This window comes from Tachyglossus aculeatus, chromosome 22 (genome assembly GCF_015852505.1).
Source record: "Tachyglossus aculeatus isolate mTacAcu1 chromosome 22, mTacAcu1.pri, whole genome shotgun sequence".
NCBI lineage: Eukaryota > Metazoa > Chordata > Mammalia > Monotremata > Tachyglossidae > Tachyglossus > Tachyglossus aculeatus.
The window spans coordinates 24731561-24742594 of record NC_052087.1 but is presented as its reverse complement, the minus strand read 5'-3'; positions in this window follow the sequence as shown (position 1 = coordinate 24742594).

The window sequence follows — 11034 nt, the reverse complement described above, 5'->3', positions numbered from 1 at the left end:
GAAAAGGAATGCAGCTTTTCTTTGCCCAGTTTTAGTGTGAGTGAAGATTATGCTTTGTATCCAGAGAAGATCTTCTTGGAGACTGGAGAGATGCTACACCAGTGTTTGAAGTCATTTATCTGTCTTGAATGCTTCTGATTTCAGAATAGTCCAAAGTATCTGATTTATAAGAGAACAGCAGTTTGATATAAAATCAACTTACCTACTGTCCAACTTATAAAAATGTTATTTAAAGTATATTCAGGGTCAACAAAGTGATGATATTTTACCGAAACCACAAGGTAGGGTTCTAAGAATTAGATAGTTTCTTCCTTTAAAGTATCCAGTCAGAGAGTTGGTAGAGAGAAGATGGAAATTTCAGTACCATAGTTGAAGCCTTGGGCAAGTCTTTTCACTTCTCTGTGCCTCAGTTAGTTACCTCATCTGTAAAATGGGGATTAAGACTGTAAATCCATGCGGATAAAGACCATGTCCAACCTGATGAACTTGTATCTACGCCAGCACTTAATACAGTGCCTGGCACATAGTAAGTGCTTAAATACCACAATTATTACCTCTAGACTGTAGGATCATTGGTGGCAGGGAATGTATCTGTTCATTGTTGTTTTGTACTCTCTCAAGCGCTTAGCACAGTGATCTGCACACAATAAGAGTTCAATAAATATGATTGAATGAATTATCACTATTATTCTAATTGTTATTATTAAAACCGGGGACTTTATCCCCGCTGATGTACTTGCTTTAGGCATTGGGTCCATCTGAATGAGTGTGATGGTCTGTTTCCTAAAAAGTGACAAGCATCGACAGTCAAAAGTGCAAAATGACTGGTTTCTTTAGTATCATTTTTGGAACCAGCCTGTATCCCCAGCAGTATCTCAATACTGCAAGCTAATCTGTCTGGAGGGCGGTGAATTCACACCATAAATGCAGCCGTGAACAAGGGGTCTCATCTTTCGTTCCACCCCTTCTAGAGAATGTCTTGAATTTAGCTACAGTGTTAAATGTAGTGATTTCATGCACTGATAAAAGTAATTAACTTCATTAAATATAACTTTATGAGCCTCTGACACATAGTTTCCACCTCCCTTCCACCCACTGTGCCCTGTCTTTCACTCTGCACTGCAGGAATTTTCCCCAGAATGGTCTGGACCAAATAAAGGCTTGGAGCAGTCAAGTTAACATCTACTGCCAACTGCCAGCTCCTAGGAAGTGCAGAGGATAAATGCCAATTTTTAATTCAGGAAAATCCTTTAATGAGAATTCAGATAAGTCATTACTGATGACTTGATGCCATGATGCTTAAATGTGATTCTGCTAACATGTTTGCAAGGGAGTCACGCCATTATTTCCCCACTCTTCTTCCTATTCAAATATGTGACCATCTCACAATAACTTGTCTGACTTACTAGCTTCCATTTTCCTTGGAAATAGAGGCAGTGTGGAATACGGAATAGACTGGGAACTAAGAGACTGGGTTCTGGTCCCAGTTCTGCAGCTTACCTGCTGTATGACTGAGCATTTTCACTCTGTGCCTCAGTTTGCTTATCTGTGAAATGGGAATCAGATACCTGGTTTCCCTACCTCTTCGATCCTGAGATCTGAATGGAACAAGAAATTGTGTTGGAGTCAGCAGTGTGGCTCAGTGGAAAGAGATCGGGCTTTGGAGTCAGAGGTCATGGGTTTGAATCCTGGCTCTGCCACATGTCTGCTGTGTGACATTGGGCAAGTCACTTAACTTCTCTGAGCCTCAGTTACCTCATCTGTAAAATGGGGATTGAGACTGTGAACCCCATGTGGGACAACCAGATCATCTTGTATCCCCCAGCACTTAGAACAGTGCTTTGCACATTGTAAATGCTTAACAAATGCCATTATTATTATTATTATTATTATTATCATTATTATTTATGGAGCACCCACTGGGTATAGTGCCCTGGACTAGGGAGGTATCAATCAATCAATCAATCAACGATTGGTATTCACTGAGTGCTTACTGCGTGCAAGGTGAATACAGGTTTTGGAAGGGAAGATGAAATCTCTGTTTTGGACATGCTAAGTTTCAGATGTCATAAAGACAGCCAAGTACAGAACACATGAAGGTAGGAGGAAATTCGAGACTGGAGAGAATAGAGGTTGGGACTGGAGAGGTAGACTTGGAAATAATCTGAGTAGACATGGCAGTTGAAGCTGTGGGAACAAATTAGTTTTACAAGGGAGTTGGGGTAGATGGAGAAAAGAAGGGGACCCAAAATGGAGCAATGAACAGTAAAAAATAAATAAATAGTTGTACTTGTCAAGTGCTTACTATGTGTCAAGAACTGTTCTAAGCACTAGCGTAGATACAAGTTAATCAAACAATCAATCAATTGTATTTATTGAGTGCTTACTGTGTGCAGAGCACTGTACTAAGCGCTTGGGAAGTACAAGTTCGCAACATATAGAAACAGTCCCTACCGAACAGTGGGCTCACAGTCTAGAAGGGGGAGGCAGAGAACAAAACCAAACATACTAACAAAATAAAATAGATAGAATAGATATGTACAAGTAAAATAAATAAATAAATAGAGTAATAAATATGTACAAACATATATGCATATATACAGGTGCTGTGGGGAAGGGAAGGAGGTAAGATGGGGGTGATGGAGAGGGGGACGAGGGGGAGAGGAAGGAAGGGGCTCAGTCTGGGAAGGCCTCCTGGAGGAGGTGAGCTCTCAGTAGGGCCTTGAAGGGAGGAAGAGAGCTAACTTGGTGAATGAGCAGAGGGAGGGCATTCCAGGCCAGGGGGATGACGTGGGCCAGGGGTCGATGGCGGGACAGGCAATAACGACAGTGAGGAGATTAGCCGCAGAGGAGCAGAGGGTGCGGGCTGGGCTGGAGAAGGAGAGAAGGGAGGTGAGGGAGGAGGGGGCGAGGTGACGGACAGCCTTGAAGCCGAGGGTGAGGAGTTTCTTCCTGATGCACAGATTGATTGGTAGCCACTGGAGATTTTTGAGGAGGGGAGTAACATGCCCAGAGCGTTTGAACACAGTTCCTACCCCACTTTGGGCTTACATTCTTAATCCCCATTTTACAGATGAGGTCACTGAGGTCCAGAGAAGTTAAGCAAATTGCCCAGGGTCACGCAGCAGACATGTGGAAGAGCTGGATTAGAACCCAGGTCCTTCCGACTCCCAGGCCCATGCTCTATCCACTAAGCCACAATGCTTCTCCACTAGAGAGTGGAAGGTACAGGAGGAGCCTGCGAAAGAGACTGAGAAGGAGGAAAATGAAGAAAGGAACATGACAGAGAACCCAAGATTAGATTATGCTTCAAGGAGAAGGAAAAGTACCAAATAAATAAGTGACCCATCCCCTGTCAATAAAGACTTACCCTCTAATAGATCCAATTCACTTGTGTTTACGAGCACATAGTAAACATTTCATAATTACAATAGTTATTACTAATATTAATAATGTATGTTTAAAGCTGATGCTATTGTCAGTGTGATGTTATACATTTTTCTCTGTCTGAAAAAGACTACTGCCCATCTACTGAACCCACAAACACAGACCTCACCTGTGCAGTTGTATTTACACTTGGCGGTGCTTGGCACATTTTGAAATTTACCATTTGCTCTCACAGTCTCCCCAAAGCTTCTTCTCTGAAAGATCCATCCCATTCCTTATTTCCACATGCCTGGCTGGTCCGTCTGGCACTGATGACTCTTTAACCCTCTGCTATCGCATTGCTTGAGTGTTTGCTTCACTGCATCTTCGAAATGTTTCTTCCTTTTCCCTTGTTTACTTTCCAGTTGACTGTACAGCATATGCTTGGATATCCTGATGAAGTGTTCCTATTCCTTGTCCCACCCGGAAAAAAAGGAGCTTTTTTTTGATGCTCCTACCTCAAATCACCCTATTTGCTGAAGACTCTCTGTTAGCTAATAGGTGGCATGGATGACAAAAATTGTGAATAAGTTTATGTAAGGGGATTGTTTACCCTTTTGGAGCACTGACCCAGATGAAAATCTAAATTTCTTGGAAGAAAGTGATTTTACTTGGTTCCATGAGGTGGTTAGAGGTTTATCACTCTTATTTGCGGCATTTGAAAAACAGAACCAACTACTAAAGAGTCCATAAAGGAATCAATAAGTGGTATGGCCTAGTGGGCAAACATGGGAGTAGGAGTCAGAGGACTTGGGTTCTAATCCTGGCTCTGCCACTTCCTTGCCATGTGACCGTGGTCAGTCACTTAACTTCTCTGAGAAGCAGCCTGGCCTAGCGACAAGAACACGGGCTTGGGAGTCAGAGGACAAGGGTTCTAATCCCACTCTGCCACTTGTCTGCTGTGTGACCTTGGGCAAGTCACTTAACTTCTCTGTGCCTCAGCTACTCCATTTGTAAAATGGGGATTAAGATGGTGAGCCTCATGTGGGACAACCTGATTACCATGTATCTACCCCAGTGCTTAGAACAGTGCTTGGCACATAGTAAGTGCTTAACAAATGCTATTATTATTATTATTGTTATTCTCTATGTCTCAGCTACCTCATCTGTAAAAGGGAGATTAAGACTGTGAGCACCATGTGTGGGACAGGGACTATATCCAACCTGATTACCTTGTACCTACCCTATTGCTTAGTGCATTGCTTGGCAGTCAGTCAAACATTTATTGAGCATTTACTGTGTGCAGAGCCCTGTATTAAGCACTTGGGAGAGCACAATACAACAATATAACAGACACATTTCGTCCTCCAAGAAGCCTTCCCAGACTGAGCCCCCTTTTTCCTCTCCTCCTCCCCATCCCCCCACCCTACCTCCTCCCCCTTCCCACAGCACCTGTAAATATGTTTGTACAGATATATTACTCTATTTATTTTACCTGTACATATTTGCTATTCTATTTATTTCATTAATGATGTGCATCTAGCTTTATTTCTATTTATTCCATTGACTTGACACCTGTCCACATGTTTTATTTTGTTGTCTGTCTCCCCCTTCTAGACTGTGAGCCCGTTGTTGGGTAGGGACTGTATATGTTGCCAACTTGTACTTCCCAAGCACTTAGTACAGTGCTCTGCACACAGTAAGCGCTCAATAAATACAATTGAATGAATGAATGAATGAGTAGTAATAACTGTAGTATTTGTTAAGCACTTACTATGTTCCAGGCATTGTACTAAGTGTAGGGGTAGATACAAAGTAAACAAGTTGAACACATCTCTTCCAAGAGGCCTTCCTACACTAAACTCTTTTATTTCCCCTAGCCTCCCTCTTCTCTGCGTCGACTATGAACTTAGCTGTGTTGTACCCCTTGACCCTTTGTTATTCATTCCTGCTCCACAATTCTTCAGTATTCTATTCTACTATTCATTGATTCATTCATTCAATCACATTTGAGTGCTTACTGTGTGCAGAGCACTGTACTAAGCCCTTGGAAAATACAGTGCAGCAATAAAGAGAGACAGTCCCTGCAAACAATGGGTTTACAGTCTAGAGGGCTGTTGGGTAGGGACTGTCTTTACATGTTGCCAACTTGTACTTCCCAAGCACTTAGTACAGTGCTCCGCACACAATAAGCGCTCAATAAATACGATTGAATGACTAAATGAATGCCTACCACAAGCTTACATTCTGGAGGCGGAACATATCTTGTACTTCCCAAGCGCTTAGTACAGTGCTCTGCACACAGTAAGCGCTCAATAAATACGATTGAATGAATGAACGAATGCACAAAATAAGTGCTCAACAAATACCATTTTTTAAAAAAAAGAAAGAGCCTTTGAGTCAGGATGAACTACAAGGACATATTTTTCCACATGTCTAGAGCCATGACACTAATTCTGGTCTTCAGTGTGAGCCTAGACCCCTCACTCTCCTATTCCATCTTCCCACACCCCTCCACCTAATAAATGTTTCTAGAGTTGGTTCCTCCCAGGAAAGAAGGCAGTCGGGGCAAACAGTGATTTCAAGTCAGCCAAAAACAGATCATTCCTGCAGTTTGTTTCCTAATAATCATGCACAGATGTGCGGACTTCATGAGGCAAATTCAGCAGCTAATCTCACTAGAGGCAGCAAGTGACACTGTTATTTCCTCTTAAAAGCAGCTTCCTTCTCAGCCAAAACTCAGCCTAAACTGGAAAGAAATCAAACACGATAACCTCTTGTTCTTGGTGGGAGTCCCAAGTGGGGAAATTAGCAGGAATTACAAACAGAGCACCAGCACAGCACTTTAGCTGGAACAAGGCTAATGGCCCACAGACTGAGCAGGCAAAATAAGCCAGTTTGAATTTACTGCTAAAACAACTAATGAAGTTGCCTCTGTCACTGCTTGCTATCCAGTGCAAATTAAAGGCCCTAGTAGATAAATCCCTACAAACCAGGAAATGAAACACAATGCAAATAACCTTGTGCCCTTAATGAAAAGAGTTGCAAAATTGACTTTGAACAAGGAATCAGCCCTAGCCCCAAGCCCCTATGCTTTAAAAAAAAGGAAAGAAAAAGAAAGATGTATCCACTGTAATGTGCGAACAACAGGGACCTCACATTAAGAATAAACAGCATTATGTAGTAATAGTATTGTTAACTGCAGTGCAGCAATTTAAATATCACGCAAATCCATCTAACAAAGGAGCCCAGGACACGGGAGGATCTCCCTACAGACACTTTTCATCATTCATTCATTCAGTCGTATTTATTGAACGCTTACTGTGTGCAGAGCACTGTACTAAGTGCTTGGAAAGTACAATTTGGCAACAGAGACAATCCTTACCCAACAATGGGCTCACAGTCTAGAAACAACTAGTAGACTCTGCTAGATCCATGATTGTAACCTGTCACTCATGGAGGGTACATATGCAGTTTTGATACGGAAAAGTGGAAAGCGTATGGGCCCGGGGAATCAGAGGATCTGAGTTCTAACCCTGATCCGCTGCTTGGGTCCAACCTAATTTGCTTGTATCCATGCAGGGCTAAGTACAGTGCCTGGAACATAGTAAGTGCTTAACAAATACCACAGTTATTATTATTATTATAGTTATGGGGGTCCTGAATAACCCCACAACCTGGAACTCCTTTCTGCAGAGCTAGGCTTCTTAGGTAGGAACTCCAGCCCATTGCAGGAACGCTTGGCCTGAAGCAGCTAGGGGGTACAGTGGAATTAGCAGCCCCAAGCTGAGGGTCAAAGATACATCCCACTCCAGAAGGTCCACACCTCACAACCCTGAGTTTATTTGGGCTCCCTCGGACATCCTCCAGGCCAAAATGGCTGTGAGGCATTGGCTGCCCAGGCCTAGAAGCAGCATGGCATAGTCGATAGAGTATGGGCCTGGGACTCAGAAAGTCATGGGTTCTAACCCTGGCTTCACCACTTCTCTGCTGTGTGACCTTGGGTCACTTCATTTCTCTGCCTCAGTTACCTTATTTATAAAATGGGGTTTGAGACTGTGAGACCCGCATGGAACAGGGACTGTGTCCAACTTGATTTGCTTGTATCCATCCCAGTGATTAGAACAGTGCCTGGCACATAGTAAGCGCTTATCAAATACCATGATTGTGGTACAAGGGTTAGGGTTCTTGGGTCTGAGGGGAATAGTTGATCCTGAGCCACGGGAGTAATATGGGAGAACACTAAAGAAAGAATAGCTGGAGAAGATTGTCTTTAAAATCAGCAAACATAGGGTGAGGGTGAGAATAGATGGAGACTGTATTTAAGAACAGCAGAAGATTATCTTCAGTAAACAGGAGGACATGAACACAGACAAGCAAACTGAGAGAGAAAAGAGTTTGTTGAGAGGGAGGGAGGGAGGAAGGACCGGGGACCATAAAGATGACCCACTCTGCACCCAGTAAGTGATCAGTGAATACAATTGACCGTTTGATTGATTGAAGACCTTCAGTCACAAAGATGAGATGGATACCTGAAAGGTAAACTCTAAGACATTTCAGAATCCATGAAAGGGAATAGTGGGGAAATAAAATTATTCTGGCCTCCTGCACATGAGACAGCAGTCAGTAATGCCAAAGAGACAATGCCAGAGGCCAGCAGACGTGCCCTAGTGCGGGAGGAGACAACTATGGAGGACTGTATTTGACCTGATTATCTCGCATCTACCCTATGCTTAGTCCGTGTTCATTATAATAATTATTATTACTATTATTTGGAGCAGGGGATGTTGTAGGGGTAAAAAGGAGCTTATTTCATTGTGATCTTTTGTTTGGTAGTGTGGGCCAGAACCCAACAGTGTGGGATTCCTCCACGCAGCTGGGTGGAGACCATCAGTTAGCTTGTTGATGTGAGATGGCCATGAACACCTGTATCCAGTTTGCTATATTGCTTTGTCCCCTCACAGGATCACACCTGAGAGTTTCCAATACTCTACCAGCCTCAGCTGCTGGAGAGGGTTCGAGCAGAGGCATACCCATTCCATTCCTAGCTTGGGCAGTGGCTAGTGAGTAGAAGGCAACTGCTACAAGTCAAAACTCACCTATGCTGGCCAGCAGCAGCACAGGAGAGAGTTGAAGGTGGAAAGTCAAGTTTACTGCATGGAAGAAGGCAATGGTAAACCACTTCTGTATTTTTACCAAGAAATCGCTTTGGTTATATTACTAGAATGATTGCAGATAAAGAGTGGGGCAGTCTGGGAGAGATGTGTCCATGGAGTTGCAGAGGTGACTTTACAGGATAAAGTAAGATAATGTTGATTTGAGCTTCCTGGTGTGTTTGTTCATTCTTTGGGTAATTGTGCTGGGATGTTCGGCTGGGTCAGGGTTTCAATAAAAATTACCATATTTGTTAAGCAGTTACAAGTTAAACACTGTTCTAAACTCTGGGATAGATACAATTTAATCAGATTGGACCCAGTCCCTGGCCCAAAGGGGGCTCACAGCCTAAGTAGGAGGGACAACAGGTATTGAATCCCCATTTTACAGAGGAGGAAACTGAGGTACAGAGAGGTTAACTGTCGTGCCCAAAGTTCTGAAGCAGGCAATTGGCAGAACAGGGATCAGAACCCAGAACCCAGGTTCTCTGACTCCCAAGCCCTGCCTATTTCCACTGGGCCATGCTGTTATAGTACATTCTCTTAAAGAGACTCACAAAAAGCCCGGGCTTTGTAGTCAGAGGTCATGGGTTCGAATCCAGGCTCCCCCACATGTCTGCTGTGTGACCTTGGGCAAGTCACTTAACTTCTTGGAGCCTCAGTTACCTCATCTGTAAAATGGGGATGAAGACTGTGAGCCCCACGTGGGACAAACTGATCACCTTGTATCCCCCCAAGCACTTAGAACAGTACTTTGCACATAGTGCTTAACAAATGCCATTATAATAATAATTATTATTATTCATTGTTAATGGGGGCAGAGCACAAGGGGATAGATGAGGATGAGCAAAAAGAGAAAAAAAGAAGCTTAACCAGAAAAGTCTCCAGTGGCACTTGGAGTTCAGACAGGCCAGGAAAGACTCCCTGCTGCCTCTTTGTCATGGTCAGCATGGTGCCCTGCTGTTTTTTGCTCAGACCTCTCCTCCACCCCACTTCCAAACCCTTGACTCCTTTCTCTCATTCAATCCACTTATTCAATCTGTCATTAAATCCGGTCAGTTAAACGTGCACAACATCATTAAAATCTGCCCTTTCCTATCCATCCAAACTGTTAATCCAATTATTTATCCTATGAAGCCTTGCATCTACCTCCTTGCTGACCTCCCAGATTCCTGTTTCCCTTTTGAGTTGCTCCCTTTAGTCATCTCCCCTCCCCCACAGCACTTATGTATATATCTTTAATTTATTTATATGAATGTCTGTCTTCCCCTCTAGACTGTGAGCTCATTGTGGGTAGGGAATGTCACTGTTTATTGTTATATTGTACTTTCTCAAGTACTTAGTACAGAGAAGCAGTGTGGCTCAGTGGAAAGAGCATGGGCTGGGGAGCCAGAGGTCATGGGTTCGAATCCCTGCTCTGCCACTTGTCAGCTGTCTGACCTTAGGCAAGTCACTTAACTTCTCTGGGCCTCAGTTCCCTCATCTGTAAAATGGGGATGAAGACTGTGAACCCCACGTGGGACACGTAACCCTGATTACCTTGTATCGACCCCAGCGCTTAGAACAGTGCTTGCCACATAGTAAGCGCTTAACAAATACCAACATTATTATTATTATTACAGTGGAAAGAGCCCAGGCTTGGGAGTCAGAGGTCATGGCTTCTAATCCTGACTTCCCCACTTGTCGGCTGTATGACATTAAGTCACTTCCCTTCCCTGTGCCTCAGTTCCCTCACCTATAAAATGAGGATGAAGACTGTGAGCCCCACGTGGGGCAACCTGATTACCTTGTATCTTCTCCAGTGCTTAGAACAGTGTGTGGCAAATAGCACTTAACAAATACTACCATTATTATTATACTGCTCTGCTCAATAAATGCAATTGACTGTGACTGCCATCCATCTCTCCTTTCACACTGCTTCTATCAATGTCTTGGGTCAGAAGTCCAGGGGGAAAAGATTTAATCCTTTCTTAGTGCAATCTAATCCTTTGTAGACGTAGGATGTTCTTTGTAGCTTTGAGACTGAGATTTGCAATTATAACCAAACTGGACATTGGTGTTACAAATGTTTTTTTAAGCCCCATGCATGTCGAATCCGTGTGGGGCCAAACCAGACTTTGAGGCTGCATACAATTTAATTCTGAGTGTACAAACGAAACTCTTGATCAGTCGTGTTTATTGAATGCTTACTGTGTGCAGGAACCTGTGGTAACAATGGTGGGATTCATTAAGCTCTTATATGCCAGGAACTGTACTAAGCACTAGAGTAGATACAATCAGATCGAGTTGGACACAGTCCCTGTCCCATGTGGGGGTCACAATCTCAATTCCCACTTTATAGATGAAGAAACTAAGGCCCAGAGGAGTGAAATGACTTACCCCAGGTCACACAGCAGACAAGTGATGGAGCCAGGCATAGAACCTATGATCTTCCGACTCCTGGGCCAGTGATCTAGCCACTACATCACGCTACTTCTCAGCTACACCATGCTGCTTCTAAGTGCTCGAGAGAGTA